The 16370-nt window shown below is 37.6% G+C and overlaps 1 pseudogene; it reads right to left on the bottom strand.

Annotated features, from left to right (window-relative positions):
• Window positions 1–746: 746 nt before the first annotated feature.
• LOC130870200 (60S ribosomal protein L6-like) lies at window positions 747–1623 on the bottom strand (annotated as a pseudogene).
• Window positions 1624–16370: the final 14747 nt, after the last annotated feature.

Below are 16370 nucleotides of genomic sequence, written 5' to 3'. Positions count from 1 at the left end.
TCAACATAACAAATGCCAAATTTATTAAAAACAATCTACCTATTCAATGCAAATACCCATTAAAATTACAGCATAATTCCTTACAGACCTCGAAAGAACAATCCTCAACTTCATAAGGAAAGCAAAAACTCAGGAGAGCCTAAATAATCCTAAAATCCAGTACAATCACAGAACTTCTGGAAGCATCACAATCTCTGACTTTAAACTTCACTACAGAGCCAGAGTACTGAAAACAGCTTGCTGTTGGCATAAAACAGATATGAGGACCAAAGGAACTGTTATCTATCCACACACCTATGAGCAGTAGATTTTTGCTAAAGAAGCAAAATTGTGAGATGGAAAAAAGGAAGCATATTTAACCTGCTTATTTATTTTTACAGACCTTTAACTGTCCTGAGACTGTAGTGCTCTGAGTCTACCCTTTTTCCAGCCTGTCTGTCAGCTCCTACCTGAAGCCGACCTCGTGGGAGGGTGAAGGGCATGCTCCCTCCCTCTGCCAGCCTTCCTGCTGTACTAGGGACCAGGCGGTGCCCGTTCCTCATTCCGCGTTCTGCCTGGTCACAGGCCATGCTTTCTAAGTTTAAAAGTCCTACCGGATGTCAGTGTTAGGGGCGGCTGATAGATAAATTTACAGGTTCTGCCAGCATGGTGGCTCTAAGATATTTCTATTTCTTTCTTTTCTTTCTTTCTTTCTTTTTTTTTTTTTTTTGAAACACATGAAGCTGTTTAATTAGGTTGTTAGCAGTTTAGAAAAGCAGTTAGTGAGGATACATCCGTTTCTCATAGAGAACTGGTAGTGTAGGAACAGCTTTGATCTTTGGCAGATCTTTGGCAGAATCTGCAAGTCCACGGTTTTCTGATCAGCCTTGCGCTGCTCTGTAATCTCATATTTCTCCTTTTCTTGTTGAAGATCTCGCCCTCCTGGTGCCTGGGATTGTGCGGCTGCTTTTTCTTGAAGTAAGCATCAGTCAGGTGTTTGGGAATTTTAACTGTGCTGGTAACAACTTTTGTAGAGGTGGCGATGACAAACTTCTGATGTGTTTTTCCCAGAGGAACTCTGCTGTGGGTGAGAGGTCCTGTCACAAGCAATAAACCACTGTCCAGCTGCTTCAGAAAAACCACTCTCTTGCCCCTGTGGCGCCCGGTGAGGATGATGAGATGGTCCCAAGAGTGATGGTGGCACGCAGGCGTCTCACGTGCTGACTGAAGGGCTTTTTTGCCATGGCTCAGCAGCTTCCGAGGCACATCTTCCGTAGGCTAATACATGGGTATTTTTTTCCGAAGGTTAACCACCTGGGTACCACCATTCTTGCCACCACCCACTGGTTTTGTGACAGTAGTAAGGACCTTCTCCTTTTTCTTCTTCTTTTCAACCTTGGTTTTTGCAGCTGAGTATTTCCTTTTGTACATGGCCTTTCTGGAATACATAGCAGATAGGGAGTACCTGCCAATCCCTCTAACAAGGACTGGATTTCCGTTGCGATGGGGCTACCCCTTGTTGGTCTTTTTAGCCTTAGGGTCATCCTTTTTGACTGCACAAGCCGCAGTGGCATCACGGCCAGCCTTCTTGGCTGCAGGTTTCTTCTCTTTTGTTTCAGGCTTCTTGGCTTTTTTGTCCGCCATCTTGCAAGATGGGAAAGAACCAAAATCTTTTTCTAGGATCGTTAGTACTCTATATGACCATTAATATATTACAAAAAGTTTAAATATATATATATATAATGTATGTATATATATTCATCTTATAAAATTTATACCTTAAGAAAAGTTGTTAGTCAATATAAAACTAAAGGATAATAAGATGAGTGACAATAAAATAGTTCTTAAATATTCGTTATTCTACTGTCCCCATATCAGGTGGCTCTTCTGATATGAGAAAGAGATTTTGGATTTTACTTTAATAAGCATGCTTAAGTTAAAGAAGGAGAAAACCACACTCCAACTTCAATGTCAGCTTTAATCTTTAACTGGACTGGGACAAAAATATAAAGACCATTTGCATTAATATGTCTGTAGAGAAGAAACAAACATTTAGAAAGATTTATAAAAAATTTATCATCTTGGAAATGTGATAACTAATAGGTCAATTTATTCTTTTTGGGGACATTTCTTCTGGATGATTTATCTTTTTTTTCCAGATGTATCATTTGTCCAGAAGTCTTCAGATTCTTTAGCTGCATACCTTTATTCTCCTGAAAAGAAAGAAAACCTTTCCCTAACCCTAATTTTGAGGAGATTCCCTTTTAGAGAGCTATATCTGAATATCTGACAAAATAAAAAGCATTTTTTAGTTTTATAGGTTAGTTTAGATTAAACAGCCATGCTGCTTGATGAACTATCATCTCTTCTAGTTAAGGGGTATGTCTTGTTCACATGGAAATTTTATTTTTTATCGTATCATAGCTTTTCTTCTCCTGTGGAAACAAGAGCAAAACCCCTTCCCCAACATAACACATGTACTGGTTTCCATTCTGAGGTCATTACTTCTTCACAGTATATCAGTTGATTTAATTTTCTAGTTTTTTTCTACTTTCCAGTGTCTCTCTGTTGGTTTTTTCTCATTAGCATGTAGAAAATTCAAAGTTAACAATGCATTATGCAATCTATTTCTGGGGGTCTTTATCATCCCTTTCTTTTTATTTAACGTATCCTTCAGAGTTTGATCTAATCTTTCTATAACTGCCTATCCTGTAGAATTGTGTAGTATACCTATAATATGCTTTATATTATAATAAGCAATAAATTGTTTCATTTTAAAGGGACATATGCTGGAGCAGTGTCTGTCTTTATTTGTACAGGTATAGCCTGATGGCTATAACTTCTAGCAATCATGTGATTACAGAATCAGGCTTTTCTGAACTCAAAGCAGTTGCCCACTGAAAATGGTGTGGTGTCCATATTTTAGTTTTCCAAATTCTATGAAATGGAACACATCCATCTGCCAGATTTCACTTCTTTCAGTACCATTTGTGTTTCTTTCTGCAGGTAGTGATGTTTGGTTGTATAAAGAACTAGTAGGGTCAGTGCTGAGGAGTTCCATCCAGAGGGAACCTTCATCTGGCGATAGATGGAGATAGAGACAGAGACCCACATTGGAGCACTGGACTGAGTTCCCAAGGTCCATATGAAGAGCAGAAGGAGGGAGAACATGAGCAAGGAAGTCAGGACCGCTAGGGGTGCGTCCACCCACTGAGACGGCAGGACTGATCTAAGGGGAGATCACCAAGACCAGTTGGATTGGAACTGATGGAGCATGTGATCAAACTGGACTCTCTGAATGTGGCTGACAGTGGATGCTGATGGAGAAGCCAAGGACAATGGCGCTGGGTTTTAATTCTACTGCATGGATGGGCTTTGTAGGAGCCTAATCTGTTCGGATGCTCACCTTCCTGGACCTGGGGAAAACAGGGAGGACCTTGTACTTCCTATAGGGTAGGGAACCCTGACTGCTCCTTGGACTAGAGAGGGAGAAGGAGGGGAAGTGGGGGAAGGGGAAGGAAGTGAGAGGAGGGAAGGAGGTGTAAATTTTCAATAAAAAATAAATTAATTAAAAAAAGAATTAGTAGGACATTTCCTAACAATTTCCTTGGCTTGTGTCATATGATGGAAAAGATATTTTCAAACATTTGCTATTGGCATGATGTTTTAATGAAATTTTGAGGTTATCAGCCCATTTCCAATCAATAATTAACTGATTTCCACATGACCTTGTGTTAGAGGACCTGGCGGGCCCATATAGGATTGGATGTGTTTTGCATATAAGATGATTCCTATTCCTGATTGTATCTTGTTCCTGAATAAATAATAAAGTCAATTCTGTATCATCTGGTGTAAATTTCATGGTTTCAAAATGCAAACAACTCTTTCTGCATACTGCGGAGCAGTAACTATGTTAAGAGGTTCCTTAAAATCACTTAGTACCATGAGAATAGCATATAATTCTGCCTTTTGGATAGAATTATAAGGATTTTGATCCACTTTATTTAAATTTTCTGATTTGTATCCTGCCTTTCCTGATTTATTTGCATCAACATAGAATGTAGGGTCCCAGTTATTGGTGTGTTTCATATAACATGATGAAGGATCCAACTAGTTCTCTTTATAAGTTGAATTCTTTTGTTTTGGGGATAATTGTTAATCTTACCCAAAAAATTACTACAAGTCTTTTGCCAGGCTTTACTTTCTTCCCATAATTTGTCAATTTCATCATTATTAAAAGGAAATATAATTTCTTCTGTGTCTATTCCTGCTAATTGACAAAGTCTCAATTTTCCTTTTAGAATTAACTCAGAGGCCTTTTCCACATAAATTTTTAATTTTTTACTTGGTTTGTATGATTAAAAGATCTATTCTAAGATCATTTTTCCCTCTGCTTTAAAATTCCTGCATGGGAATGTTTGAAAGGTATTATGACCAGAATGTAGTTAAGATTTGATCTACGCAATCCACATGTGCCTTCTGTAATTTCTCTTCAATCGAAGTCAATTCTCTCTCAGCTTTGGGTGATGATTTCCTGAGATTATTTAAATTTTTGCCACCAACTCAGGTTTTGTTTAAGTTAATCTGTAGATCAGGTTTCATTCCAATAGTGGGCCATAAATAAATGTCTCCTACCAATCTTAGGAAGTCATGAAGAGTCTGTAATCAGTCTCTCCTAATTTGTACCTTTTAGGGTCTAGTGCTTTGTAAACCTATTTTATAGCCTAAACAATTAATAGAATCTCCTCTTTGTATTTTTCAGGAACAATTTGTAATTCCCAACAAGGCAAAGCTTCCTTTACTCCTTTAAACATTCTTTCTAAAGTATCTACATTTGAATTAGATAGTAAAATGTTGTCCATATAAACTATAGGTTCAGAGAATTGTTTACATATCATTTCCAACAGCTATCACACAAATATTGGCCCAGGGATGGGTTATTTAACATTCCCTGTATGAGAACTTTCTGTTGATATCTCTTATCAGGCTGAAAATTATTATTAGTAACCACTGTGAAGGCAAATCTTTCTGTCTTTTTCTTGTAAAGGTATAGTGAAGAAACAATCTTTTAAAACTATAACTATAAGAAGTCATCCTTTAAGCAATAGATAAGGCAAAGGAATACCAGACTGTCAAATTCAGTTTTTATTTATAGAAGTTTGCCAAAATAGTCACTTTATGATTTCTCCTGAATTTTTTTATTTTCTCTTCTAAACCTCTTCTATTTTCCAGAGCAGTATGCTTTCTTACAATAAACATTAGCTTCTTTAATAGCTCTGGGAAGGAATTTTGTTTATGATGACAGGAAATAATTGAACTTGATTTGGCATAAGGGCCTGTGAGAGGCCCCTCAAGGAGTTTCCCCATAGCAAGGGATTACCTTGAATATCCCTTGCTGACCTAAATTCATTAGTTCACTGCCTGCCTTTGCCACACCTTCTACATAATTCAGAAGAGAGGGGCATTCTGAATAGATTAGGCTTAGAAAAAAAAAACATTGTTTCTAGGGAAACCTATTTACAAACCCTTTTGAGATGACCTGATTTGCCACAATTGAAACACTTGACATTTTAATTTTTCATCAAACCTCTGGAAATCACCTCTCCTATCCAAGTATCATCTTGGTCATGAGATTCAATGCTAATTTTATATCAGATTCAGTCCCCCAAAGGTGCTGATCTTGCCTTCACTAGACTAATTATCCTTTTTCATTGAGAATTATCATTTTCAAAACCCAGAGATTAAATTATTATTTGTCTTGTTTTTGAATTCAGTATTATTCTATTTACTTTTGATGTAAGAAATTTGTAAAGGTTTCTTTGGGGTCCTATATGACTTTAGTTAGTGACTCAATCTTCTTTCCTACTTCTTCAAATATTTTCCAAGCACTCAAAGCTTCATGGCATATAACTAGGATGTGACCATCATATATATATATATATATATATATATATATATATATATATATATATGAATTCTCTTTAGATAGTAGCATAATTTCCTTCTCCAAGAAGTCAGTCTTGGGATATTTCCATATCTCTAGCTTTACTCCATTGTTCAATAGTCTTAGACCCTCCTCTGAACCAGGTACTCCATAGTAATTGTGGATCAAGCTCTTAAACAGCATTAGCCAAGTCTATCCAGTCTTTAGGGATAATTCTATTACAAACTGACCACTAGTCAAACATTTGCTTCAGAAAAGATGAATGCATGACATATGAAACTACTACTTCTTTGAATTTCTTTAAACCTAACACTGGCACAGGAGTCCATTTAGTTCTCTTACAGAGCCTCTTTCATGTGGCAATTCCTATAAGGTTATTGGATATATTACGGTTGGTTGTTTGAAAATCTTACTGTTCCTCTGTATTTTTATAATGCAACGTGAAATTGGTTTTCCATTTAATTTCTCTGTTTGGATTTGAATATCTCTGTGATCTGGTTTTAAGTTTTTCTAATACCTGTATCATAGCACTCAAATTAACCAATTCTTTAGTCATAAGACAAAAATGATAAAGCTGATAAAATGACATAGTTTACAATTGACATTACATAAATCCCATCTAAATTAGTTATCCTCTCATTTAATCATTCCATGTTCAAACTGTCAAGCATATAGAGACCCAAATCCCTCCATTTAATGGTGTTTCCCATATTTTCATGTTGGAGGAGATGCCACTTGTTGGTTCCCAGCTGCTCAGTCCCAAAATAATCACACAGAAACTATATTAATTAAGTCACTGCTTGACCCTTTAGCTCTAGTTTCTTATTGGATAACTCTTACATATTAACTTAACCCATCTCCATTCATCTGTGTATTGCCATATAGCAGTGTCTTACCGGCAAAGTTTAAGCATGACTGACTCTGGTTGCAGCTCCATTGTTTCTCCTTGACTCCCCTCTTCTTTCTCCAGCATTAAGCCTAGCCTTTCCTGCCTACCTAAGTTCTGCCTTGCTATAAGTCCAAAGCAGTTTCTTTATTAATCAATAATACAGAGTGAAATCCCACATCATTTTAATGTGGGGGGGAAACTCTCTCTTATAATTAATTCCTCCCTTAAAGAATTCCTAATTGTCTTACCAAAACTACATAGGATGATAATGATATGAGGCTTATTGCTGCTGTGTAGAACAGTAAAAGCCTGACTGGATTTCAAGGCTACCTCTTTTTTTTTTTTTTTTTTTGTCAGAAGCCCAAGAAGGGCATTCAGAGAGAGCCCACCAGGAGAGAAAGAAAATCCTGGCTGATAGGGCAGTGACTTCAACTACATATAGCTCTGTCCTATGCCAGTGGCTGTAAAATAACAGGTAAATGGCTTTTTTGTGAATTTGTACCCAAAACATTGGGTACTAGATATAGCGCAAATAATAGAAACATAGATAGATATAGGGGTTAAAGCGGAAGATCAGAGAAGCAGAGCTGTAAGCCACTAGAGAGTCCTTTTACCTCTACCAATGCTCATATTGAAGGAGTGATCCTCAGGCTGCCTAGACTGCACTGTCTTCTTCAAACCTCAGACTCCACACCCCAGTGAGTTCTTGTCTCTTCCCCTCTATATTCTTCTTTTTGCCAAGTCATTTTGCTCCTGTCTCCACCTCCCTATTCACTTATATTAAAGGTGTGAGCCACCACCACAAGAATCTATATTTGAATTGATCTTGTGTAGCCCAGGGTAGGCTTGATATCACAGAGATTCATCTGCTTCTGTTTCCTGAGTCCTGGGATTAAAGGTGTGTGCCTCCACTACCTGACCTCTAGTGATTTAGCTTTGCATTTTGATCTTTGAGCAAGGCTTATTTATTAAAATACAAATAAAATATTACTACAACGAGGTGCTTTTAGACATAACATTTGTTTGACTGAGCAATCCATCTCTTCTACCCAGTCTTTGATACCTGAGAATCTCTCTTCTATGTCTTATACTGTGTTGGTAAGATTTTTCATACCAAATTGCATTTTCTTTAGTTATTTTATTTCCTTGTTAAATTCTATTTTTATGTCTTGGATTGTTTTCATTATTTTATTCAATTTAGTTTGTGTTTACACAGACTTCATTAAGAAATTTATTCATTTCCTCTTTAAGGTCCTTGAAGATATTCATAATTTCTAATTTGAAGACCTTGTCACATACTTCAACTATATAGTATTTCAATGTAACTATATTGTAATAGAGTTTCAGGCTTTATAAGAAGGTATGCTGACTTGGCTGTGCATGTTTGTATTTCTGTACTGAGATCTAAGCATCTAGGCTTATGATATTTGAAGTGTTTCTTGGTGTTGGTATCTGGTCTTGACTTTGTTGGGTGGATGTTCTGTTCTTTTGCATCTGTTGCACATTCTGGATCCTTTGCAAATGTGGTGCCTGTGGGGTTCTTGGCAAAGAGTGATTCTGTAGGTGGGTGGGTGTCATAAAAGTCGAAGATGTCTCACAGGCAGAAAGGCTGAGAGGGGCTGTGGGTAAAAGCTGGGTGGACTGAGATCTATACCAAGAATCAGAGTCCTCAGGAAGTGGAAGTAGGATGGAAAAAGAGCTCCAGCAGAAAGCATGTTTGTTACAGGGCCAAGAGTAAGTCTAGCGATGACATAAAGGACCAAAAAGATATTGAAAACTGCCTCCCTTAGACTTAGCACAGTGTAGCCTCCACTGAGGGTCCTTGTTAGAAAGTTCTTCTGAAGACCAGAAGCTGATATCAAGGAAGGGAAGTGTACAAGAGGAAAGGGGTAAGAATGTCGTCAGGGAAGAGATGATCTGGTTCTTCATCAATAGGCAAAGTCCCTAAAATGGAGTTGCTCCTATGACATTCCTCCTATCATTCTGAGTAGCATATAATGCACTTAACAAAATGCCTGATATGCTCCACTACTTGCTATATCTTACTTGGTAGGGTTAGCATGACTATCTTTAAATTACATAATTCATGCCTTAGGCCACAGATGTACTGCATATTAAAACATAAATTACTTTATGCACATGTAAATTTTATGAGTCTACCTTGTCTTACAAGTCAGAGTAAAGGAAGCCTCACAAACCAGGCGGTGGCTGAACACACCTTTAACCCCAGCACTCTCAAGGCAAAGGCAGGCGGATCTCTGTGACTTCAAGGCCAGCCTGGTCTACAAGAGCTAGTTCCAGGGCAACTAGGACTGTTACACAGAGAAACCCTGTCTAAAAAAGAAAGAAAGAAAGAAAAAGAGAGGGAGGAAGGAAGGAAGGAAGGAGGGAGGGAGGGAAGGAGGGAGGGAGGGAGGGAGGGAGGGAGGGAGGGAGGGAAGGAAGGAAGGAAGGAAGGAAGGAAGGAAGGAAGGAAGGAAGGAAGGAAGGAAGGAAGGAAGGAAGGAAGGAAAGGAGGAAAACCTCATAAGCATCTTACTTAGACAAAACCCTTTGGTATTTTTATTAAGTAACTGCAAATGCCATGATGAATGTTTTTTATGTTTTTTACTTTTTTCTAGGTCTTCGTTCTGCCCTTTTTCAAGAATATGTATGGCTCAGTATGAGATAGAAGTTCCTCTCTCATTCCCAAATATTCCCCTGATTCATTCCTAAGTCAGGAAAACTAGTCTATTATTCTAAAACTGGAAAATAATTGTACCTCTAAGGTTGTGGGTAGGAAGAGAGAAGGGAGGATTCGTGAAACAGCCATTAAGGCCCACATTCAGGGTTTTTCCTTAGTTTCTTTTCCTATTGCTGTGATAAAAGTACACTTAAAAAAGCAATTTAAGAAAGAAAGAGTTTATTTGAGCTCAAAGTTTTAGATCACAGTCCATAATAGCAGAAAAATCATAGAAGCCATAGTTTAAGGTAAATGTTTCATTGCATCTACAGTCAAGGAGCAGAGACTGGCACTTTTCACTCCCTTGTCTCCTTTTTCCTAGGGTACCACCCAGGGAAAGCGCCACACACAGTGGGTGGGTATTCCTTCTTAATTAGTCTAATTGGAATAATGCCTCTTCTCTCAGGTGATAAAGATGACACCTGAGATTAACCACCACAGCTCCACCCCTGCCAACTTTACAGCTAAACACATCACTTTAGATCATAAATTTCCATCCCCTGGTCCTCAATGTCTCATCATCATCTCATGTAATATTAAAGACATCTTCAAAAGCCTCCATAGTCGTTAACGGTTCAGACAGTTAAATAGTTCAACATCTAAATCTCATTTGAAAAATCAAGGAAATCTCCTAAATTCAAAAGCGAGTTACCTATTTCCAGCACACAGTGGCACGGAAATTCTCATTCCAAAATGAGAGAATCTGGGCATTGCTAGGAATGATCTGGCTAAAGTAAGATCAAAATCTAGCAGGAAAGTAAAGTGTCAGATCCTGAAGACCCATGACTGCCATGCGGGACTAACAGTGAAATTTGCTGGTCTTTAGAAGGCTTAGCTCACCCTGCTCCTTTAACTCTGTGACCCACAGCACATATAGCCTCTCTATTAGGATGGCTCTCCTTCATGTCTCTGGCTTTCCTTGGTAGACCTCCTATAGTCCTTATGTTACTGTCTAGGCATCTTGGTCACGTCCGTTTTTTTCTTCCAGTTAAAAAATTAAAAAATTACCATGTCTCCAGGAAGAGTAAATCAGGCAAAATTTAAAATTGCTTTAGTCAGATCAAGCCGCCGACTAAGTATCTCAAAATCATGATGACTCATTCTGACTTATTTTGCTTTGATGCCTTAGAAGGTAAACTCATATTTACCCACTGATATGATGAATACAGGAAAGAACCCATCATGGCAAGGTAACTACCTCTTCAGCTTATCAAGCACAAGAAGTTACAGCAGACGCAAATGTGAGCTCATAGTGATTGTGACAGCATGCACAAATCTTGCACAAATTCCAGTAAGACAAAAATCACAGCATAGAAAAAGGAAGAGATAATCTCACCGTTATCTAGGGAGCTATTAGCATTTTATAACTCCTGGGAGAAGGAAATTTTCTTTCGTCAAGTTACCCCTGATAGGCTGACTACACACAAGAAGAGGACCCAGTGCCAAGACTGAGCAACACAACGTTGACTAAACACAGAATGGAAAAAAAAAAAAAAGAAGGAAACTCAAAGTTTAGTGTGAAGGGATAGAAGGTTGAGGGGTGTTAAGATGAGGAATAGAAGTGGCAGAATATGTTCAAAATAAATTATGTGAAATTCTCAAGGAATTCATAAAATATTTTTTAAAAAGAAAATATATAATGGTTTTGAATTATAAACTTTTTGTGTTCTATTCAGAAATTAGGAAATCCTCTCTTTTCTACCATGTCCAGCAGTCAGTTTTACCTATCATTCCATATCCTATTTTATGGCATTAATTTAAAATGTAAGAAATTATATATCTTAATTCTTCCTAAATTTTAATTATTCTAAAGCACTAAAGAAAAAGAAGGTACCAAGCAAACCTTACTTGACATTTTAAACAGATATTCAAAAGTTTTTCTGCGCTAGAAGCAATGTACTCTATTTTCATAGCTATGTCTAACATTCTTGACTACTAGTATGATGATAAGCAGATTCTGGTGACATCAGTATACCCTTTGTTCTGTGATTTGAGGGTTATATTATCTCTATCTCTATATATCCCAAGATTGTAACAGCACTCTGATTATATATTTATTCTTTTATAGATGTGAAAACTGAGTTTAAGATATGAAGTCACCCACACACATCTCAAGACTAACGTAACCATATCTGGGCATAGCTGGGGCTCAACTCTATGAAATATTCAGGAACTAGAATACTGTGATCAGTGTTGGTGACTATGATTGTCTCAATAGCTTAGGCTGGATGGGTCATACTATTGTGTTGCTACACTGAATGATGCTTATGTGAGTATTGCTCAATATTCCTGGTTTCAGAACCACAAAGAGCAACACCACTTAAAAATCTGTGTTCCGTCTACAATACCACTACCTATAAACCCTGCATCCTAAGCTACCAAGACACTGACAGACATTGAAAATACCAATTATAAATGAAGAAACTACATGGACACTACACTAAAGTGTCCAACTAAAGCTAAAACTAACAGAGTCTGTTCTACCAGGAAGAAAGTGGCTGTTAAATGGTACTATCCTCTGAGCCAAATAACCACTATCTTGACATTTGGCTGTGCTCACATGTAAAAGGTCATCCCAGTTGGATTTGGTGACCATTTATATCCATCATAGAGGGTGGTGGAGAGGGTCACTTGAGCACCCAGCAGCTCCATACCTCCTGTTGTATGCAACTCTACCCTAACTGCGGTAGGTTTCAGGAAGGAGTATATAGAAGGGCATATAAACTGAGGAAGATGAGCAAATGTAGTTCACATTTATGTGGCTATGAGAAAGTCACCATTCCTGCTGGATATAGACTTTCCAGAGTAACCTTTTTGCAGGAGGAATACCCACACTCCAGTAAGTAATCCCTTATCAATGCTCCCTAAATAATAACAATAAAGTAATCTGTTCCCCAGAGTGAACATTGGTGAACTTGTACCTTGATTTGTCATTGAGACCTTAAGAGGAGGGATAGACCTTGTTCATGTCTTCCCCAGGAACAACAATCGTTCTATCAAATTAATATTGATAACAAATCTGTTAGATACACAAATACTAATGTAGCCTCTCATAGCACATGAAAAAGAAGGCAATGTGTCATTTATAAGAGTAACTCCCACACCATCCCTCAAATTCCCCCAATTCCAGTTGTCTCTCCTGACACAGCCTTCCTCCATTCCTACCCCTAAACCTTATCCTTCCCATTCCCATCTCTACCTACCTCCAGTTCCCCCACAAAATCTATTCTATTTCCCCTTCCCAGAGAGATCCATACTTCCCACCTTAGAACCCTTCTCTTTACATAACCTTCCTCGGTCTGTGTACTGTAGCTTGACTATGATCTACCTAACAGCTATATCCACTTATAAGTGAATACATATCACATTTGTCTTTCTGGGTCTGAGTTACCTCACTCAGGTTAATCTTTTTCTAGTTGCAACCATTTGCCGTTCATTTCAAATTTCATGATGTCATTTCTTAACAGCTGAGAATATTCCATTGTGTAAATGTACCACTTTTCTTGATTCTCCAGTTGAGGGACATCCAGGTTGTTTCTAGTTTCTGGATATTATGAATAAAGCCACAATGAACACAATGAGCAAGTCTTCTAGGGTAGGATGAAGCATCCTTTAGTTATATGCCCAATTGTGGTATAGTTGGGTCAAATCTGAACTTTCTGAGGCACCACCATATAGGTTTCTATAGTGGTTGTATAAGCTTGCACTTGCCCATCAATGGAAAACTGTACCCCTTGCTTCATATCTTTCCCAGCATGATATATCACTTGTGTTGTGATCTTAGCCATTCTGACAGATGTAAAATGGAATCGCGAAGTAGTTTTGATTTGCACTTCCCTGATGACTAAGCATATTTAACATCTCTTTAAATATTTATCTGTCATTTAAGAAGCCCTACATCGCCTGGATGACCAGGAACCAGAGACCTAGGGTAGAACCAATACCAGTGAAATGATTCCTAAGGCTATGTTCATAGATCTGTGCCTTGTCCAGTCGTCATAAGAAAGGCTTCCTCCAGCGGCAGATGGGAGCAGATGCAGAGAAACACAGCTAGACATCATGCAGAGACAGAGAGTCTAAATTGGAGGTCCCCATTGGTCCCTCTTCTCAGAGATCAGGGAACCCCATTGAAGTAAAAGAGAAAAGACTGTAAGAGTCAAAGGGAAAGGAGAACATGGCCCATTAAATCAATTAATCAAGGCTCATATGGGCTCACAGAAATGACAAGCTGTCACTGAAGCTTGTCACTGAAGCGACAAGCACAAGGTCTGCATGGGTCTGTTCCAGGTACTCTGCATATGTGTTACAGCTGTTAGCTGGGACTCCAAACAGTGGTGCCTGCTCTTTCCTATTGGGTTGCCTTGTCTAGTCTCAATATGAGGGCTTTTGCCTTGTCTTATTGCATTTTTGTCTTGTCTATCCTCCCTTGGAGGCCTGCTCTTTGCCGAAGAGAAAACAGAGTGGGGGTAGGTTTAGGGGAGAGGAGAGCTGGGAAGGAGCTGGGAAGGGCAGGGGGAGGGAAAACAGTGGTCAGGATGTATTGTACAAAAGAAGAATCTATTTTAAGTTTTTTTTTAAAAAGCAACTCCTAAGAGTAGACGCTAAAAAGATAAATAAATGAGAAGCCTACCAAAAATCCATAACAATGAGGCTACAGAAGCATAATGATATTTGAGAGAATACATATTGTCAGTGATATCTGGAAGATAATGATTTTCATAAGCATTTCAACAATGATATGAGGATTACTAAATTGAAGTCAGGAGATGATCAAATTGTGTATTCAAAGTCATGAACACAAAAGAAAACTGACAACCAAAAACACTATATCGAGCAAAATTACCCTTCAGAGCTGGAGAAATCAGGTCTTTCCAAAACAAGTGAACATTAAGAGATTTCATTACCATTCACTTAGTCTTCAAATAAATGCTTAAGGGATCATATTTAGAAGCAAAATGTTGACTAGTATACTAAAGCAAATGAAAATGCAATTCTTAAAATATAGCAGATATACAAAAGAGAAGACAAAATGACAATATGATATCAATAATGAGAAACCACAAATAAGAAAAATAATACAGACAGAAAAAGCTTAACGTATACAAAAAACCATAAAATTTAATGAAATTACAAGAATCTTTTAATGCAATTAAAAACAATTTTTAATTAAATGCTGCTAGTATAACACTAACTTCAATTTCAAAGAGACCCCCACATATACTTAAAGTGAAGTAATAAAAGATATATTATAAAAACAGAATCCATAGGCAAACAAAACTAGCAATACTTATATCTGATAGGGTAGACAATAGGTTAAAATTATTAAAAGATAGAAGACAACAATGTAACAGTGCAGGAATGAATTCAACAATGTAGATAACTGTAAATACAAACACACCTGATATAGGAAGACCCAAGCATGTGAAGTAAACATTATTAGATCTGCAGGGAGACAAGGACTATGTATTATACATTATAATTGGGAGTTGAAACACCTCCATTTCATTACGAACGGATACTACATTTAAAAAGAAATAAACTCGGAAATATTGGAGTTACACTATTCTCTACACCAAATAGACTTTTCCTGTATGTTTACAATATATTGCATTCAAAAGCTGTAGAATACACATTCTTCTTACCAGGACATGGAGTGTTAAGCAAACACAGGTCTCAATAAGTTCACAAAAATCAAAGTCATATCATGTATCTACTCTGACCATAGTGAAATAGAACTAATAATCAACAAGAGAAACTTCTGGGGTATAGATGGAACAGCCAGACAGAAAGTAGAGGTGAGGCAATAAGAACAGGAGTATTCTGGGAAGAAGAAAGCCCATTCCTCTGTAGTCCTGTCCAGACACCCAAGAAGGAAGATGTGACCTGCCCTGCTAAAAAAGGTACCAAGCCATGTGGCCAACATATACTAAAATAAAGGGCTAATATAAGTTATAAGTGTTAATAAGAAGCCTGAGCTGATGGGCCAATCAGTTTATGACTTATGTAGACCTCTGTGTGATTTCTTTGGGGCTTACAGACTGCAGGAACCAAGCAGGACAGAAACCCCGACAACAAGCAGGCCCTCATGTTACACTGGGGTTTTACAAATACATGTCAATCAACTAAAACTTTCTTGTATTAACAGCAAAATTAAGGAATAAATGAAGATGAAAGTATCTTCATTTTGATACTTTATCAAATCAAAATCTATGGATTATAACAAAAGCAGCCTTAAGAATCAAGTTTGCAGTTGTCAAGTATTTTCATTAAAAAATTAAAAGGTTTCATATAAAAAACTGATGGTACATGTCAATGAATTAGAGAAGCAAAAATGAATCTTCTCCAAAACCAGCCTAAAGAATAAAAAAAAAAAAATCAAAGCAGAAATAAACAAAATTGATGCTACTAAGCAATTCATAAGATTAAGGAAATGAGTTTTCTTCCCCCTGTTTAGAACAAAATTAACAATGCTCACAAATCTTTAGGTAGACAAATAAGAAGAGAGAGAAAAACGCAAGTAAAGGAAAACAGCTAAAAAAAAACAAGTCAGTTTGACTAGACCACAAAGGATTGTTAAAGACTAATAGAAGTAACTACATGCCAACAAATCAGAAACCTTGAGAAAATGAATGTCTAGCCACATGGAACCTACCAAAACATAGCCATAAGAACACAGAAAACCGTTTGCCGGGCGGTGGTGGCGCACGCCTTTAATCCCAGCACTCGGGAGGCAGAGGCAGGTGGATCTCTGTTGGCTATTTGTATGTCCCTTTAACAGAAAAGTGTTCTAATAACCCAATACTTTTCTTGTCTAATAAAAGATAGAAAAAATAACA

This window comes from Chionomys nivalis, chromosome 2, assembly GCF_950005125.1.
Source record: "Chionomys nivalis chromosome 2, mChiNiv1.1, whole genome shotgun sequence".
NCBI lineage: Eukaryota > Metazoa > Chordata > Mammalia > Rodentia > Cricetidae > Chionomys > Chionomys nivalis.
The sequence above is the reverse complement of the archived record's forward strand: the minus strand, read 5'-3'. Positions and strand labels throughout refer to the sequence as shown.